Source organism: Sinohyriopsis cumingii, chromosome 14 (assembly GCF_028554795.1).
Source record: "Sinohyriopsis cumingii isolate HCF-2022 chromosome 14, ASM2855479v2, whole genome shotgun sequence".
Classification (NCBI taxonomy): Eukaryota; Metazoa; Mollusca; class Bivalvia; order Unionida; family Unionidae; genus Sinohyriopsis; species Sinohyriopsis cumingii.
The window spans coordinates 10519874-10540850 of NC_142974.1; the positions used below are offsets into that span (position 1 = coordinate 10519874).

The 20977-nt window shown below is 37.7% G+C and overlaps 5 pseudogenes; all 5 read left to right on the forward strand.

The window, feature by feature from the left end:
• Positions 1 to 1394: 1394 nt before the first annotated feature.
• On the forward strand, positions 1395 to 1805 carry LOC149783231 (protein BUD31 homolog pseudogene; annotated as a pseudogene).
• A 4452-nt stretch (positions 1806 to 6257) lies between these two features.
• On the forward strand, positions 6258 to 6668 carry LOC149783232 (protein BUD31 homolog pseudogene; annotated as a pseudogene).
• A 3974-nt stretch (positions 6669 to 10642) lies between these two features.
• On the forward strand, positions 10643 to 11053 carry LOC149783233 (protein BUD31 homolog pseudogene; annotated as a pseudogene).
• Positions 11054 to 15860: 4807 nt separating this feature from the next.
• On the forward strand, positions 15861 to 16271 carry LOC149783234 (protein BUD31 homolog pseudogene; annotated as a pseudogene).
• A 4040-nt stretch (positions 16272 to 20311) lies between these two features.
• Positions 20312 to 20722, forward strand: LOC149783235 (protein BUD31 homolog pseudogene; annotated as a pseudogene).
• The last annotated feature ends 255 nt before the right edge of the window (positions 20723 to 20977 follow it).

Sequence of the window (20977 nt, forward strand, 5' to 3'; positions counted from 1 at the left end):
TACTTACATTCATACATACATTCATACATACATACATACATACATACATACATACATACATACATACACGCACGCATACGCGCAAACAAGTATATATATATGCATAAATACATGCGTCATATGAAGAAAAGAAACTACATATAGAATTACACTGTTATAAGTTTTACATTTCATTTTCGTTGCTATCTCGGACTTAATGTTAAGCACATAACACTATAGACGTATTAACTTTTCGAAATATTATCATCATCAAGCAACTGTTAAAAGATCAGTGCCATGCTCCGCCAAATGATTGCAGATTTGCATAATTGCAGGTATTGAGATATTTCGTTTTGTCAATACGGTAGCTTACACAGTATTACAATTGTATTACTACTGTATCTTTGTCACTTTTCTGTTCTATTTTATGATCTTGTATTATTCTGAATTTGTTTAATCTGATGTAATCTCTTTTTAAAGAGGAAATAAAGTCAGTCAGTCAGTCAGTCAGTCAGTCATACATACATACATACATACATGCATACATACATACATACATACATACATACATATTTACACACACAAACACACACATACATACCTACATACCTACATACCTACATACATACATACATAAAGGGGCCCCGAGTGGCCGAGTGGTTTAAAGCGCTCTTCATTACGGACCACTGGCAGCTCACCTCTGCCTGCATGGGTTCGAGTCTCGGATTCAGCCAATGTCAGTATGTGAAAAAGCTTGCCGATAGCTTTTCGTGGGTCGGTGGTTCTTTCCGGGCTTTTCCCGGGTTCTTCCTCCACCGTTAATACTGACTGCCATGTATAGCCGATCATGTGCTGAAAGATCGCGTTAAACACAACAACACCAACAACATATATGCATACATACATACTTTATTGACATCTCGGAAATATCTTTCTTTTACGTGCTATCAATTGTCGGGTGTAGATTTCTATTTCTGCTACTAAATGTGCTTTAATAACAATAATGCAGGTTTACAGTTAGTATACGTTATATATATTTGTTTCGTTGGCATTAGCTTCACAATTACCTTTTAGGCACATACTCACCTCACTTTCTCGTATGGCATCTACTCATGCCGGATGCTTAACAATAGGGTGTCATTAGTACAACATATGTGCAGTATGGCGTATCAACTAATCCTTGAACAGGTTTATTATTGGTCAGTTTGATGTATAAATGGTTTTATTTACAAAATAGAACTAAACACCGACAATGGTAAGGTGACACTATAAAAGACACATATTTTTAGATGCAGTGATGTGATACTCCTTCTTACTGATGCACACTGATTAACACTGTTGCAAACATTTCTGAGACGGGTGACTGTTCTAGAGTGCAAATATTCGCTCCAAGTTTAAGTGCAAACCATACAACGATGCTTAATTTAAAGACAATAAGGAAATGTTCTGCAGAGAGACATGAGTTGATAAAGCCAGGCCTAGAGCAGGACGACAAGATGAAAGCGGCCGAACAAGAGTCTCAAGGTGGTGAAAGAAAAGTGGAAGCGCTTTGGCCAGTTTTTCATATTGATCAACATAAATCCAGATACATGTGCGACTTGCCCTGTACCAGCGACACCATTAGTAGAGAGTTGTGCGAGTACGCTTTAGAGAAGAATAAAGCAGATAAAATTCCCTTCGCGAAATGGAAGAAGCAGGGTCATGAAGACCTCTGCTGTCTTCCTTGTATTGAGGCCCATTGCACATGTCGTAACCCTAAAGCCAACCTAGCAGAGGATAACACAGGAGCCTGTATTTACTGCGGATGTAGAGGTTGTACTGGCTGATGCCGCTTTTTTGAATTGAAAAGATGTGTCAAGCCGAAAAATCATGTGTCTGAACAGACTTACAACTTCTTTATAGAAAACGGATGGCCAATTCATAATTGTATTCTGCTGATTTAAGGATGCTTCAGTGACCGGTTCCATGACGATGTTTTTGTCCACAGACGCGGTGGTCATGTTGGATACATTGTACTCGACAATAATTAGTGCCAATATCATAATCTTGTTCAATTGATCTCATTTGGTAATCGTGATAGATCTGAATGATATGATAGGAAACTTGATCTCTCTTAATCATCTGAAAGTAATATTATCTTATACTGTATACAACTGTTATTAAATTTTACACTCGGGGTACATCCTTTATTGTATCGCGTATGATGTCATAAAAAATCAATGAGATGAATATATTTAATTGACTGAGAAATCTTCCGCAATGCCTTTCTATACATCATTATTTTATGCAGCGTTATATATGAACATTATTTTCTTTTCAAAATTTTGATAGCAGTTAATGCCATACACATTTGTCAAAATATGCAAACAGACTGAAATCGAATATATCATTGATACAAATGGGCCCATTTTTAAGACTTATCTGCAAAATCCGTGTGTACAAATTCGTTCATAATTTTTGCAATAAAAACAAATAAAAATATTTAATCGTTGAGTTTCTTTATCAACCGCATAACTTGATATATTTTCGGAATGAGCTAATTTTGATCATGCTCATAAATTAGTTCATGCCTACATACGTACGCACGAATCTACGTATCTATTTTCCTATCTACATATATACCTACTTACCTAACTACATCCTTCCATCCATCCATCCATACATACATACATACATAAATACATACATGCATGCACATCAATTAAAGAACGTGTTCACGTGATGGCATGCATAACATGTACAAGGATACATGGATATACATATATTTGCACGTGGGCATACATGAAGCAAAGCTTGAGCGAACGAGGAAGGTGCGTACCTATACGTACATACATGAATCGGCTCATTGATCCATACATCCGTGCATGCATGCAAATACATACATACATACATACATACATACATACATACATACATACATACATACATACATACATACAATACAATACAATACATACATACTTACATACATATAAAATTTCTATGCCGTTGTTATTTGCACAAATCAGTTTTCCAGTAAGATGAGTGTGTCGTATGCCTGCTTTCCCGTAGTATACATGCATTTTTTGCGTCCAAAGACAATTTAGAAAGCACCGGTGCTCATAGTGTGACCACAAGTCTTTTCCCTGAGCGAAAAGTTTTGAAATGCATTGTTTACTTCAATTCCTGATGCAATTCAAAATAATTTTCATCAACGACGATTGTAGATATTGTATTTGTCTTGAACACACGTGTCTGCTGCTTTGATTGGGCTACTTCTGCTACCTTGCATATTATTGGTATTTCACTGGCTACATACTGTGAAGTGACAATGAAAGGTATACATACCTCACATCAAATTCATACTTAAAACACGCCTGAAAGACCTAATTCACAAATATATCCATATCTTTATTACAAAGCAATAATATTTCAAAACGAGACATCATAGCGCTAAAAGATAAATTTGCCAGGGGCCGTATTACCAAACTCTTCTCTGCCACCTATGTTTAATCTTACAAATACATGCCTCGAGCACGAGTTTCAACCCTATGAGGACAGAGGTGTGATATCTGTGATCGGTAAGGGCGGTCGCCTTGGAATATTAGGCCACCTGCAGCCCCAAATGGAAAGCTATTCCGAGTCCAAATGTATGTTATTGATTCATCCTTGATTACGGCAATATAAATGTTCATCATATGCAAATGACCTGCATGCCTGGGAACAAAATCAACTCAAGACTGAAACGTGGGAAGTACCTGATGAAGATTAAGTTGTAGACTCGTTTATAGCCCTTGCTGATATCGTCACGTGAGTAATGAAACGTGCAAGACGGAAGTCGAATATAAATCTTCCAATTTTTCAAACATTCACATAGACGCATATACACAAATGCAGGTATACAATTTCGTCAGGTGACCGTTTTAGGCTTTTTTTAAAAAAATACACTTTATTTATGTATCCGTCTCTTGGGGTTGGGCTTTGGGTTCTTACTGTCCAATGCAGTTAACATGACAATATCATTTAGATGTGTAAAACTTGTGCAAAACAGTCGGGCAACCGCAACCTTATTTCAATCTCCCTCACCACTCCGGTGGCCTAGTGGTTAGACTTTCCATCTCGGATGCGGGAGGTCGTGGGTTGAATCCACGACCGAATCAAACCAAAGACTTTCAAAAATGGTACTAATAGCTGCCTCGCTTGGCGCTCTGCATCAAGAGGTTAGTTTTAAGACTCGTCGGCTTGGTGTCAGGATAATGTGACTGGGTGGGACATCATGCTGTATGTCTGCGGCATGATGCCCTAGTGCTAGGCATCACTGCAAACTGCCACATTGCAGGCATTGTAGCTATATGACTGTAAAATTGTTAGTGGTACGTTACAAATCCAAATCACAAGACATCACATCAGTCTCCCTCTCCATGCAATATTTATATATTATCTGCATGAACTCTGTTATCGGTGGTTTCTAGATAATATATCATGACAAATTATTTTACTGCGCCATGTCTGGTACATTTTATTGATGATTGCGCTGAATGAGGGATATAAAGTGTGCCAAAGGCGGGACAGTTCCCGAAACGGGCATATGCCCATGTTCCGAACGGGGTCATTTTGGGAGTAAGCGAATGTCTCGCCACGTTATTTTTATGCAGGAAAACACGCTTGTGTTCTTAAATCATTGGCTGGGATTGAGCGGTCTTGCATTTCTTTTAATATTTAACATTTTTACAACCTTTAATCATTCTTTGATCAAGGGATACATCAGCCGCGTGTATCAGTGAATGCATCCAGATATTTCCTTCGAAATATGTGTTATTTCAATCGGAAAATCTACTTGTTTCCATTGACTTTGAAAAATTGCTGTGTTGAAATGTCATGTGGTCTTATACATACATAAATATATTAATACATTCATACTTACATTCATACATACATTCATACATACATACATACATACATACATACATACACGCACGCATACGCGCAAACAAGTATATATATATGCATAAATACATGCGTCATATGAAGAAAAGAAACTACATATAGAATTACACTGTTATAAGTTTTACATTTCATTTTCGTTGCTATCTCGGACTTAATGTTAAGCACATAACACTATAGACGTATTAACTTTTCGAAATATTATCATCATCAAGCAACTGTTAAAAGATCAGTGCCATGCTCCGCCAAATGATTGCAGATTTGCATAATTGCAGGTATTGAGATATTTCGTTTTGTCAATACGGTAGCTTACACAGTATTACAATTGTATTACTACTGTATCTTTGTCACTTTTCTGTTCTATTTTATGATCTTGTATTATTCTGAATTTGTTTAATCTGATGTAATCTCTTTTTAAAGAGGAAATAAAGTCAGTCAGTCAGTCAGTCAGTCAGTCATACATACATACATACATACATGCATACATACATACATACATACATACATACATATTTACACACACAAACACACACATACATACCTACATACCTACATACCTACATACATACATACATAAAGGGGCCCCGAGTGGCCGAGTGGTTTAAAGCGCTCTTCATTACGGACCACTGGCAGCTCACCTCTGCCTGCATGGGTTCGAGTCTCGGATTCAGCCAATGTCAGTATGTGAAAAAGCTTGCCGGTAGCTTTTCGTGGGTCGGTGGTTCTTTCCGGGCTTTTCCCGGGTTCTTCCTCCACCGTTAATACTGACTGCCATGTATAGCCGATCATGTGCTGAAAGATCGCGTTAAACACAACAACACCAACAACATATATGCATACATACATACTTTATTGACATGTCGGAAATATCTTTCTTTTACGTGCTATCAATTGTCGGGTGTAGATTTCTATTTCTGCTACTAAATGTGCTTTAATAACAATAATGCAGGTTTACAGTTAGTATACGTTATATATATTTGTTTCGTTGGCATTAGCTTCACAATTTCCTTTTAGGCACATACTCACCTCACTTTCTCGTATGGCATCTACTCATGCCGGATGCTTAACAATAGGGTGTCATTAGTACAACATATGTGCAGTATGGCGTATCAACTAATCCTTGAACAGGTTTATTATTGGTCAGTTTGATGTATAAATGGTTTTATTTACAAAATAGAACTAAACACCGACAATGGTAAGGTGACACTATAAAAGACACATATTTTTAGATGCAGTGATGTGATACTCCTTCTTACTGATGCACACTGATTAACACTGTTGCAAACATTTCTGAGACGGGTGACTGTTCTAGAGTGCAAATATTCGCTCCAAGTTTAAGTGCAAACCATACAACGATGCTTAATTTAAAGACAATAAGGAAATGTTCTGCAGAGAGACATGAGTTGATAAAGCCAGGCCTAGAGCAGGACGACAAGATGAAAGCGGCCGAACAAGAGTCTCAAGGTGGTGAAAGAAAAGTGGAAGCGCTTTGGCCAGTTTTTCATATTGATCAACATAAATCCAGATACATGTGCGACTTGCCCTGTACCAGCGACACCATTAGTAGAGAGTTGTGCGAGTACGCTTTAGAGAAGAATAAAGCAGATAAAATTCCCTTCGCGAAATGGAAGAAGCAGGGTCATGAAGACCTCTGCTGTCTTCCTTGTATTGAGGCCCATTGCACATGTCGTAACCCTAAAGCCAACCTAGCAGAGGATAACACAGGAGCCTGTATTTACTGCGGATGTAGAGGTTGTACTGGCTGATGCCGCTTTTTTGAATTGAAAAGATGTGTCAAGCCGAAAAATCATGTGTCTGAACAGACTTACAACTTCTTTATAGAAAACGGATGGCCAATTCATAATTGTATTCTGCTGATTTAAGGATGCTTCAGTGACCGGTTCCATGACGATGTTTTTGTCCACAGACGCGGTGGTCATGTTGGATACATTGTACTCGACAATAATTAGTGCCAATATCATAATCTTGTTCAATTGATCTCATTTGGTAATCGTGATAGATCTGAATGATATGATAGGAAACTTGATCTCTCTTAATCATCTGAAAGTAATATTATCTTATACTGTATACAACTGTTATTAAATTTTACACTCGGGGTACATCCTTTATTGTATCGCGTATGATGTCATAAAAAATCAATGAGATGAATATATTTAATTGACTGAGAAATCTTCCGCAATGCCTTTCTATACATCATTATTTTATGCAGCGTTATATATGAACATTATTTTCTTTTCAAAATTTTGATAGCAGTTAATGCCATACACATTTGTCAAAATATGCAAACAGACTGAAATCGAATATATCATTGATACAAATGGGCCCATTTTTAAGACTTATCTGCAAAATCCGTGTGTACAAATTCGTTCATAATTTTTGCAATAAAAACAAATAAAAATATTTAATCGTTGAGTTTCTTTATCAACCGCATAACTTGATATATTTTCGGAATGAGCTAATTTTGATCATGCTCATAAATTAGTTCATGCCTACATACGTACGCACGAATCTACGTATCTATTTTCCTATCTACATATATACCTACTTACCTAACTACATCCTTCCATCCATCCATCCATACATACATACATAAATACATACATGCATGCACATCAATTAAAGAACGTGTTCACGTGATGGCATGCATAACATGTACAAGGATACATGGATATACATATATTTGCACGTGGGCATACATGAAGCAAAGCTTGAGCGAACGAGGAAGGTGCGTACCTATACGTACATACATGAATCGGCTCATTGATCCATACATCCGTGCATGCATGCAAATACATACATACATACATACATACATACATACATACATACATACATACATACATACATACATACAATACAATACAATACATACATACTTACATACATATAAAATTTCTATGCCGTTGTTATTTGCACAAATCAGTTTTCCAGTAAGATGAGTGTGTCGTATGCCAGCTTTCCCGTAATGTACATGCATTTTTTGCGTTCAAAGACCATTTGGAAAGCACCGGTGCTCATAGTGTGACCACAAGTCTTTTCCCTGAGCGAAAAGTTTTGAAATGCATTCTTTACTTAAATTCCTGATGCAATTCAAAATAATTTTCATCAACGACGATTGTAGATATTGTATTTGTCTTGAACACACGTGTCTGCTGCTTTGATTGGGCTACTTCTGCTACCTTGCATATTATTGGCATTTCACTGGCTACATACTGTGAAGTGACAATGAAAAGTATACATACCTCACATCAAATTCATACTCAACACATGCCTGAAAGACCTAATTCACAAATATACCCATATCTTTATTACAAAGCAATAATATTTCAAAACGAGACATCATAGCGCTAAAAGATAAATTTGCCAGGGGCCGTATTACCAAACTCTTCTCTGCCACCTATGTTTAATCTTACAAATACATGCCTCGAGCACGAGTTTCAACCCTATGAGGACAGAGGTGTGATATCTGTGATCGGTAAGGGCGGTCGCCTTGGAATATTAGGCCACCTGCAGCCCCAAATGGAAGGCTATTCCGAGTCCAAATGTATGTTATTGATTCATCCTTGATTACGGCAATATAAATGTTCATCATACGCAAATGACCTGCATGCCTGGGAACAAAATCAACTCAAGACTGAAACGTGGGAAGTACCTGATGAAGATTAAGTTGTAGACTCGTTTATAGCCCTTGCTGATATCGTCACGTGAGTAATGAAACGTGCAAGACGGAAGTCGAATATAAATCTTCCAATTTTTCAAACATTCACATAGACGCATATACACAAATGCAGGTATACAATTTCGTCAGGTGACCGTTTTAGGCTTTTTTTAAAAAAATACACTTTATTTATGTATCCGTCTCTTGGGGTTGGGCTTTGGGTTCTTACTGTCCAATGCAGTTAACATGACAATATCATTTAGATGTGTAAAACTTGTGCAAAACAGTCGGGCAACCGCAACCTTATTTCAATCTCCCTCACCACTCCGGTGGCCTAGTGGTTAGACTTTCCATCTCGGATGCGGGAGGTCGTGGGTTGAATCCACGACCGAATCAAACCAAAGACTTTCAAAAATGGTACTAATAGCTGCCTCGCTTGGCGCTCTGCATCAAGAGGTTAGTTTTAAGACTCGTCGGCTTGGTGTCAGGATAATGTGACTGGGTGGGACATCATGCTGTATGTCTGCGGCATGATGCCCTAGTGCTAGGCATCACTGCAAACTGCCACATTGCAGGTATTGTAGCTATATGACTGTAAAATTGTTAATGGTACGTTACAAATCCAAATCACAAGACATCACATCAGTCTCCCTCTCCATGCAATATTTATATATTATCTGCATGAACTCTGTTATCGGTGGTTTCTAGATAATATATCATGACAAATTATTTTACTGCGCCATGTCTGGTACATTTTATTGATGATTGCGCTGAATGAGGGATATAAAGTGTGCCAAAGGCGGGACAGTTTCCGAAACGGGCATATGCCCATGTTCCGAACGGGGTCATTTTGGGAGTAAGCGAATGTCTCGCCACGTTATTTTTATGCAGGAAAACACGCTTGTGTTCTTAAATCATTGGCTGGGATTGAGCGGTCTTGCATTTCTTTTAATATTTAACATTTTTACAACCTTTAATCATTCTTTGATCAAGGGATACATCAGCCGCGTGTATCAGTGAATGCATCCAGATATTTCCTTCGAAATATGTGTTATTTGAATCGGAAAATCTACTTGTTTCCATTGACTTTGAAAAATTGCTGTGTTGAAATGTCATGTGGTCTTATACATACATAAATATATTAATACATTCATACTTACATTCATACATACATACATACATACATACATACATACATACATACATACATACATACATACATATTTACACACACAAACACACACATACATACCTACATACCTACATACCTACATACATACATACATAAAGGGGCCCCGAGTGGCCGAGTGGTTTAAAGCTCTCTTCATTATGGACCTCTGGCAGATAAACTCTGCCTGCATGGGTTCGAGTCTCGGATTCAGCCAATGTCAGTATGTGAAAAAGCTTGCCGGTAGCTTTTCGTGGGTCGGTGGTTCTTTCCGTGGTTTTCCCGGGTTCTTCCTCCACCGTTAATACTGATTGCCATGTATAGCCGATCATGTGCTGAAAAATCGCGTTAAACACAACAACATCAACAACATATATGCATACATACATACTTTATTGACATGTCGGAAATATCTTTCTTTTACGTGCTATCAATTGTCGGGTGTAGATTTCTATTTCTGCTACTAAATGTGCTTTAATAACAATAATGCAGGTTTACAGTTAGTATACGTTATATATATTTGTTTCGTTGGCACTAGCTTCGCAATTACCTTTTAGGCACATACTCACCTCACTTTCTCGTATGGCATCTACTCATGCCGGATGCTTAACAATAGGGTGTCATTAGTACAACATATGTGTAGTATGGCGTATCAACTAATCCTTGAACAGGTTTATTATTGGTCAGTTTGATGTATAAATGGTTTTATTTACAAAATAGAACTAAACACCGACAATGGTAAGGTGACACTATAAAAGACACATATTTTTAGATGCAGTGATACTCCTTCTTACTGATGCACACTGATTAACACTGTTGCAAACATTTCTGAGACGGGTGACTGTTCTAGAGTGCAAATATTCGCTCCAAGTTTAAGTGCAAACCATACAACGATGCTTAATTTAAAGACAATAAGGAAATGTTCTGCAGAGAGACATGAGTTGATAAAGCCAGGCCTAGAGCAGGACGACAAGATGAAAGCGGCCGAACAAGAGTCTCAAGGTGGTGAAAGAAAAGTGGAAGCGCTTTGGCCAGTTTTTCATATTGATCAACATAAATCCAGATACATGTGCGACTTGCCCTGTACCAGCGACACCATTAGTAGAGAGTTGTGCGAGTACGCTTTAGAGAAGAATAAAGCAGATAAAATTCCCTTCGCGAAATGGAAGAAGCAGGGTCATGAAGACCTCTGCTGTCTTCCTTGTATTGAGGCCCATTGCACATGTCGTAACCCTAAAGCCAACCTAGCAGAGGATAACACAGGAGCCTGTATTTACTGCGGATGTAGAGGTTGTACTGGCTGATGCCGCTTTTTTGAATTGAAAAGAAGTGTCAAGCCGAAAAATCATGTGTCTGAACAGACTTACAACTTCTTTATAGAAAACGGATGGCCAATTCATAATTGTATTCTGCTGATTTAAGGATGCTTCAGTGACCGGATCCATGACGATGTTTTTGTCCACAGACGCGGTGGTCATGTTGGATACATTGTACTGGACAATAATTAGTGCCAATATCATAATCTTGTTCAATTGATCTCATTTGGTAATCGTGATAGATCTGAATGATATGATGGGAAACTTGATCTCTCTTAATCATCTGAAAGTAATATTATCTTATACTGTATACAACTGTTATTAAATTTTAGTCTCGGGGTACATCCTTTATTGTATCGCGTATGATGTCATAAAAAAATCAATGAGATGAATATATTTAATTGACTGAGAAATCTTCCGCAATGCCTTTCTATGCATCATTATTTTATGCAGCGTTATATATGAACATTATTTTCTTTTCAAAGTTTTCATAGCAGTTAATGCCATACACATTTGTCAAATTATGCAAACAGACTGTAAGCGGATATATCATTGATACAAATGGGCCCATTTTTAAGACTTATCTGCAAAATCCGTGTGTACAAATTCGTTCATAATTTTTGCAATAAAAACAAATAAAAACCTTTAATCGTTGAGTTTCTTTATGAACCGCATAACTTGATATATTTTCGGAATGAGCTAATTTTGATCATGTTCATAAATTAGTTCATGCTTACATACGTACGCACGAATCTACGTATCTAGTTTAATATCTACATATATACCTACTTACCTAACTACCTACATCCATCCATCCATCCATACATACATACATACATACATACATACATACATACATGCATGCACATCAATTAAAGAACGTGTACACGTGATGGCATGCATAACATGTACAAGTATATATGGATATACACATATTTGCACGTGGGCATACATGAAGCAAAGCTTGAGCGAACGAGGAAGGTGCGTACCTATACGTACATACATGAATCGGCTCATTGATCCATACATCCGTGCATGCATGCAAGTACATACATACATACATACATGCATACATACATACAATGCAATACAATACAATATAATACAATACATACATACATACATACATATAAAATTTCTATGCCGTTGATATTTGCACAAATCAGTTTTCCAGTAAGATGAGTGTGTGGTATGCCAGCTTTCCCGTAATATACATGCATTTTTTGCGTCCAAAGACCATTTGGAAAGCACCGGTGCTCATAGTGTGACCACAAGTCTTTTCCCTGAGCGAAAAGTTTTGAAATGCATTGTTTACTTAAATTCCTGATGCAATTCAAAATAATTTTCATCAACGACGATTGTAGATATTGTATTTGTCTTGAACACACGTGTGTGCTGCTTTGATTGGGCTACTTCTGCTACCTTGCATATTATTGGCATTTCACTGGCTACATGCTGTGAAGTGACAATGAAAAGTATACATACCTCACATCAAATTCATACTCAACACATGCCTGAAAGACCTAATTCACAAATATACCCATATCTTTATTACAAAGCAATAATATTTCAAAACGAGACATCATAGCGCTAAAAGATAAATTTGCCAGGGGCCGTATTACCAAACTCTTCTCTGCCACCTATGTTTAATCTTACAAATACATGCCTCGAGCACGAGTTTCAACCCTATGAGGACAGAGGTGTGATATCTGTGATCGGTAAGGGCGGTCGCCTTGGAATATTAGGCCACCTGCAGCCCCAAATGGAAAGCTATTCCGAGTCCAAATGTATGTTATTGATTCATCCTTGATTACGGCAATATAAATGTTCATCATATGCAAATGACATGCATGCCTGGGAACAAAATCAACTCAAGACTGAAACGTGGAAAGTACCTGATGAAGATTAAGTTGTAGACTCGTTTATAGCCCTTGCTGATATCGTCACGTGAGTAATGAAACGTGCAAGACGGAAGTCGAATATAAATCTTCCAATTTTTCAAACATTCACATAGACGCATATACACAAATGCAGGTATACAATTTCGTCAGGTGACCGTTTTATCCTTTTTTTAAAAAAAATACACTTTATTTATGTATCCGTCTCTTGGGGTTGGGCTTTGGGTTCTTACTGTCCAATGCAGTTAACATGACAATATCATTTAGATGTGTAAAACTTGTGCAAAACAGTCGGGCAACCGCAACCTTATTTCAATCTCCCTCACCACTCCGGTGGCCTAGTGGTTAGACTTTCCATCTCGGATGCGGGAGGTCGTGGGTTGAATCCACGACCGAATCAAACCAAAGACTTTCAAAAATGGTACTAATAGCTGCCTCGCTTGGCGCTCTGCATCAAGAGGTTAGTTTTAAGACTCGTCGGCTTGGTGTCAGGATAATGTGACTGGGTGGGACATCATGCTGTATGTCTGCGGCATGATGCCCTAGTGCTAGGCATCACTGCAAACTGCCACATTGCAGGCATTGTAGCTATATGACTGTAAAATTGTTAATGGTACGTTACAAATCCAAATCACAAGACATCACATCAGTCTCCCTCTCCATGCAATATTTATATATTATCTGCATGAACTCTGTTATCGGTGGTTTCTAGATAATATATCATGACAAATTATTTTACTGCGCCATGTCTGGTACATTTTATTGATGATTGCGCTGAATGAGGGATATAAAGTGTGCCAAAGGCGGGACAGTTCCCGAAACGGGCATATGCCCATGTTCCGAACGGGGTCATTTTGGGAGTAAGCGAATGTCTCGCCACGTTATTTTTATGCAGGAAAACACGCTTGTGTTCTTAAATCATTGGCTGGGATTGAGCGGTCTTGCATTTCTTTTAATATTTAACATTTTTACAACCTTTAATCATTCTTTGATCAAGGGATACATCAGCCGCGTGTATCAGTGAATGCATCCAGATATTTCCTTCGAAATATGTGTTATTTGAATCGGAAAATCTACTTGTTTCCATTGACTTTGAAAAATTGCTGTGTTGAAATGTCATGTGGTCTTATACATACATAAATATATTAATACATTCATACTTACATTCATACATACATACATACATACATACATACATACATACATACATACATACATACTTACATACATACATATTTACACACACAAACTCACACATGCCCTAACATGATATTAAAAGTAAGTAGTAAATTAACATTTAATATAAACAATTAAAGGCCAAAGTCTTCTTGTCAAATCCGGAAATTTTGTTGTATGACAGCTGTTTGTGTGTGTGTTTATGTATTTGTTTATGTATTTGTTTATGTTTATTTCCAAGAGATTTCTATATGGTTTTCTGTATTTATATATCTCATTTTGTAAACACATTAGTTGACGATGTATATAATTGCTTGCGTTCTCGTCTATGATGTGTCTCATAATCCTATGATATGTATAATATGTATCTTAGCAACCTGATATACTCTTTTTTGTAGAGGTAACTAAGTCATTTAGACAGTCAGTCACAGATAAATGCATGCACGCACGCATACGCGCAAACAAGTATACATATGCATAAATACATGCGTCATATAAAGAAAAAAAACTACATATAGAATTACACTGTTAAAAGTTTTTCATTTCATTTTCGTTACTATCTCGAACTTAATGTTAAGCACATAACACTATAGACGTATTAACTTCTCGAAATATTATCATCATCAAGCAACTGTTAAAAGATTAGTGCCTTGCTCCGCCAAATGACTGCAGATTTGCATAATTGCAGGCAGTGAGATATTTCGTTTTGTCAATACGGTAGCTGACACAGTATTACTATTGTATTTTTGTCAATTTTCTGTTTTATTTTATGATCTTGTATTATCATGAATTTGTTTATTCTGATGTAATCTCTTTTTAAAGAGGAAATAAAGTCAGTCAGTCAGTCAGTCAGTCAGTCATACATACATACTTACATACATACATATTTACACACACAAACACACACATACATACCTACATACCTACATACATACATACATAAAGGAGCCCCGAGTGGCCGAGTGGTTTAAAGCGCTCTTCATTACGGACCACTGGCAGCTCAATTCTGCCTGCATGGGTTCGAGTCTCGGATTCAGCCAATGTCAGTATGTGAAAAAACTTGCCGGTAGCTTTTCGTGGGTCGGTGGTTCTTTCCGGGGTTTTCCCGGGTTCTTCCTCCACCGTTAATACTGACTGCCATGTATAGCCGATCATGTGCTGAAAAATCGCGTTAAACACAACAACACCAACAACATATATGCATACATACATACTTTATTGACATATCGGAAATATCTTTCTTTTACGTGCTATCAATTGTCGGGTGTAGATTTCTATTTTTGCTACTAAATGTGCTTTAATAACAATAATGCAGGTTTACAGTTAGTATACGTTATATATATTTGTTTCGTTGGCACTAGCTTCACAATTACCTTTTAGGCACATACTCACCTCACTTTCTCGTATGGCATCTACTCATGCCGGATGCTTAACAATAGGGTGTCATTAGTACAACATATGTTATGTGCAGTATGGCGTATCAACTAATCCTTGAACAGGTTTATTATTGGTCAGTTTGATGTATAAATGGTTTTATTTACAAAATAGAACTAAACACCGACAATGGTAAGGTGACACTATAAAAGACACATATTTTTAGATGCAGTGATACTCCTTCTTACTGATGCACACTGATTAACACTGTTGCAAACATTTCTGAGACGGGTGACTGTTCTAGAGTGCAAATATTCGCTCCAAGTTTAAGTGCAAACCATACAACGATGCTTAATTTAAAGACAATAAGGAAATGTTCTGCAGAGAGACATGAGTTGATAAAGCCAGGCCTAGAGCAGGACGACAAGATGAAAGCGGCCGAACAAGAGTCTCAAGGTGGTGAAAGAAAAGTGGAAGCGCTTTGGCCAGTTTTTCATATTGATCAACATAAATCCAGATACATGTGCGACTTGCCTTGTACCAGCGACACCATTAGTAGAGAGTTGTGCAAGTACGCTTTAGAGAAGAATAAAGCAGATAAAATTCCCTTCGCGAAATGGAAGAAGCAGGGTCATGAAGACCTCTGCTGTCTTCCTTGTATTGAGGCCCATTGCACATGTCGTAACCCTAAAGCCAACCTAGCAGAGGATAACACAGGAGCCTGTATTTACTGCGGATGTAGAGGTTGTACTGGCTGATGCCGCTTTTTTGAATTGAAAAGATGTGTCAAGCCGAAAAATCATGTGTCTGAACAGACTTACAACTTCTTTATAGAAAACGGATGGCCAATTCATAATTGTATTCTGCTGATTTAAGGATGCTTCAGTGACCGGTTCCATGACGATGTTTTTGTCCACAGACGCGGTGGTCATGTTGGATACATTGTACTCGACAATAATTAGTGCCAATATCATAATCTTGTTCAATTGATCTCATTTGGTAATCGTGATAGATCTGAATGATATGATAGGAAACTTGATCTCTCTTAATCATCTGAAAGTAATATTATCTTATACTGTATACAACTGTTATTAAATTTTAGTCTCGGGGTACATCCTTTATTGTATCGCGTATGATGTCATAAAAAAATCAATGAGATGAATATATTTAATTGACTGAGAAATCTTCCGCAATGCCTTTCTATACATCATTATTTTATGCAGCGTTATATATGAACATTATTTTCTTTTCAAAGTTTTCATAGCAGTTAATGCCATACACATTTGTCAAATTATGCAAACAGACTGTAAGCGGATATATCATTGATACAAATGGGCCCATTTTTAAGACTTATCTGCAAAATCCGTGTGTACAAATTCGTTCATAATTTTTGCAATAAAAACAAATAAAAACATTTAATCGTTGAGTTTCTTTATCAACCGCATAACTAGATAAATTTTCGGAATGAGCTAATTTTGATCATGTTCATAAATTAGTTCATGCCTGCATACGTACGCACGAATCTACGTATCTATTTTCCTATCTACATATATACCTACTTACCTAACTACCTACATCCATCCATCCATCCATACATACATACATACATGCATGCACTTCAATTAAAGAACGTGTACACGTGATGGCATGCATAACATGTACAAGGATACATGGATATACATATATTTGCACGTGGGCCCCCATGAAGCAAAGCTTGAGCGAACGAGAAAGGTGCGTACCTATACGTACATACATGAATCGGCTCATTGATCCATACATCCGTGCATGCATGCAAATACATACATACATACATACATACATACATACATACATACAATACAATACAATACAATACAATACAATACATACATACATACATACATACATATAAAATTTCTATGCCGTTGATATTTGCACAAATCAGTTTTCCAGTAAGATGAGTGTGTGGTATGCCAGCTTTCCCGTAATATACATGCATTTTTTGCGTCCAAAGACCATTTGGAAAGCACCGGTGCTCATAGTGTGACCACAAGTCTTTTCCCTGAGCGAAAAGTTTTGAAATGCATTCTTTACTTAAATTCCTGATGCAATTCAAAATAATTTTCATCAACGACGATTGTAGATATTGTATTTGTCTTGAACACACGTGTCTGCTGCTTTGATTGGGCTACTTCTGCTACCTTGCATATTATTGGTATTTCACTGGCTACATACTGTGAAGTGACAATGAAAGGTATACATACCTCACATCAAATTCATACTCAAAACACGCCTGAAACACCTAATTCACAAATATACCCATATCTTTATTACAAAGCAATAATATTTCAAAACGAGACATCATAGCGCTAAAAGATAAATTTGCCAGGGGCCGTATTACCAAACTCTTCTCTGCCACCTATGTTTAATCTTACAAATACATGCCTCGAGCACGAGTTTCAACCCTATGAGGACAGAGGTGTGATATCTGTGATCGGTAAGGGCGGTCGCCTTGGAATATTAGGCCACCTGCAGCCCCAAATGGAAAGCTATTCCGAGTCCAAATGTATGTTATTGATTCATCCTTGATTACGGCAATATAAATGTTCATCATATGCAAATGACCTGCATGCCTGGGAACAAAATCAACTCAAGACTGAAACGTGGGAAGTACCTGATGAAGATTAAGTTGTAGACTCGTTTATAGCCCTTGCTGATATCGTCACGTGAGTAATGAAACGTGCAAGACGGAAGTCGAATATAAATCTTCCAATTTTTCAAACATTCACATAGACGCATATACACATATGCAGGTATACAATTTCGTCAGGTGACCGTTTTAGGCTTTTTTTGTAAAAAATACACTTTATTTATGTATCCGTCTCTTGGGGTTGGGCTTTGGGTTCTTACTGTCCAATGCAGTTAACATGACAATATCATTTAGATGTGTAAAACTTGTGCAAAACAGTCGGGCAACCGCAACCTTATTTCAATCTCCCTCACCACTCCGGTGGCCTAGTGGTTAGACTTTCCATCTCGGATGCGGGAGGTCGTGGGTTGAATCCACGACCGAATCAAACCAAAGACTTTCAAAAATGGTACTAATAGCTGCCTCGCTTGGCGCTCTGCATCAAGAGGTTAGTTTTAAGACTCGTCGGCTTGGTGTCAGGATAATGTGACTGGGTGGGACATCATGCTGTATGTCTGCGGCATGATGCCCTAGTGCTAGGCATCACTGCAAACTGCCACATTGCAGGCATTGTAGCTATATGACTGTAAAATTGTTAACGGTACGTTACAAATCCAAATCACAAGACATCACATCAGTCTCCCTCTCCATGAAATATTTATATATTATCTGCATGAACTCTGTTATCGGTGGTTTCTAGATAATATATCATGACAAATTATTTTACTGCGCCATGTCTGGTACATTTTATTGATGATTGCGCTGAATGAGGGATATAAAGTGTGCCAAAGGCGGGACAGTTCCCGAAACGGGCATATGCCCATGTTCCGAACGGGGTCATTTTGGGAGTAAGCGAATGTCTCGCCACATTATTTTTATGCAGGAAAACACGCTTGTGTTCTTAAATCATTGGCTGGGATTGAGCGGTCTTGCATTTCTTTTAATATTTAACATTTTTACAACCTTTAATCATTCTTTGATCAAGGGATACATTAGCCGCGTGTATCAGTGAATGCATCCAGATATTTCCTTCGAAATATGTGTTATTTGAATCGGAAAATCTACTTGTTTCCATTGACTTTGAAAAATTGCTGTGTTCAAATGTCATGTGGTCTTATACATACATAAATATATTAATACATCCATACATACATACATACATACATACATACATACATATTTACACACACAAACACATACATACATACATACATACATACATACATACATACATACATACATACATACATACATACATACATACATACATACATACATATTTACACACACAGACACACACATACATAAATACATACCTACATACCTACAAACATACATACATACATAAAGGGGCCCCGAGTGGCCGAGTGGTTTAAAGCGCTCTTCGTTACGGACCACTGGCAGCTCACCTCTGACTGCATGGGTTCGAGTCTCGGATTCAGCCAATGTCAGTATGTGAAAAAGCTTGCCGGTAGCTTTTCGTGGGTTGGTGGTTCTTTTCTGGGGTTTTCCCGGGTTTCTCCTCCACCGTTAATACTGACTGCCATGTATATCCGATCGTGTGCTGAAAAATGGCGTTAAACACAACAACAACAACAACAACATATATGCATACATACATACTTTATTGACATGTCGGAAATATCTTTCTTTTACGTGCTATCAATTGTCGGGTGTAGATTTCTATTTCTGCTACTAAATGTGCTTTAATAACAATAATGCAGGTTTACAGTTAGTATACGTTATATATATTTGTTTCGTTGGCACTAGCTTCACTATTACCTTTTAGGCACATACTCACCTCACTTTCTCGTATGGCATCTACTCATGCCGGATGCTTAACAATAGGGTGTCATTAGTACAACATATGTTATGTGCAGTATGGCGTATCAACTAATCCTTGAACAGGTTTATTATTGGTCAGTTTGATGTATAAATGGTTTTATTTACAAAATAGAACTAAACACCGACAATGGTAAGGTGACACTATAGAAGACACATATTTTTAGATGCAGTGATACTCCTTCTTACTGATGCACACTGATTAACACTGTTGCAAACATTTCTGAGACGGGTGACTGTTCTAGAGTGCAAATATTCGCTCCAAGTTTAAGTGCAAACCATACAACGATGCTTAATTTAAAGACAATAAGGAAATGTTCTGCAGAGAGACATGAGTTGATAAAGCCAGGCCTAGAGCAGGACGACAAGATGAAAGCGGCCGAACAAGAGTCTCAAGGTGGTGAAAGAAAAGTGGAAGCGCTTTGGCCAGTTTTTCATATTGATCAACATAAATCCAGATACATGTGCGACTTGCCTTGTACCAGCGACACCATTAGTAGAGAGTTGTGCAAGTACGCTTTAGAGAAGAATAAAGCAGATAAAATTCCCTTCGCGAAATGGAAGAAGCAGGGTCATGAAGACCTCTGCTGTCTTCCTTGTATTGAGGCCCATTGCACATGTCGTAACCCTAAAGCCAACCTAGCAGAGGATAACACAGGAGCCTGTATTTACTGCGGATGTAGAGGTTGTACTGGCTGATGCCGCTTTTTTGAATTGAAAAGATGTGTCAAGCCGAAAAATCATGTGTCTGAACAGACTTACAACTTCTTTATAGAAAACGGATGGCCAATTCATAATTGTATTCTGCTGATTTAAGGATGCTTCAGTGACCGGTTCCATGACGATGTTTTTGTCCACAGACGCGGTGGTCATGTTGGATACATTGTACTCGACAATAATTAGTGCCAATATCATAATCTTGTTCAATTGATCTCATTTGGTAATCGTGATAGA